Here is a 526-nt window from a genome sequence, read left to right as displayed (position 1 = left end):
AATATCAGTCACTGTTGTGTCCAACAAGCTTGTCATGAAGGATAAATACTTAAAGGTGAACTTTAACTCTAAATGCTCAGCTTGAGGTTTAAGAACAGAAATGTCCTGACCACAGGGGGACATCACGGTGCTCGTCGGCTGAGCACGTTTTCAGGCAGAAATAATCCTACTTCTCACTTTGACCCCAGTAAACTCTGTGATGAGTTTATAGCATCAATCATCTTTCTGATTACAACATGTTTCGTTTGGAAATAATGGCCCCACCTAGAGTTAAATCGACCGCCCAGGCTAAAGCTGCTAGATTACGAGCGCGCAGTAGTCTTGGATGTAACCCATGTCCTTCACATCTGGTTTTAAAAAGCCAAAATGTTGCAGTCAAGGATTCAATACAAATTCATGTTGTTATCTGTTGTATAACAGATACAACAGTGTGTAATCTACACAGGTGGACTTGTTGGACTCTTCAGTCTCTTTCAGTTTAGCTTGTTGGTAAAGTTTTCCTCGTCCTCCTTTCTTTCCTCTCCAG

Source organism: Mchenga conophoros, unplaced genomic scaffold (genome assembly GCF_057382185.1).
Source record: "Mchenga conophoros isolate Kocher_MC1m ecotype Shallow Benthic unplaced genomic scaffold, M_conophoros_male_GT1.1 unmapped_scaffold_3, whole genome shotgun sequence".
Taxonomy (NCBI): domain Eukaryota; kingdom Metazoa; phylum Chordata; class Actinopteri; order Cichliformes; family Cichlidae; genus Mchenga; species Mchenga conophoros.
Note: the sequence above shows the minus strand (reverse complement) of the source record.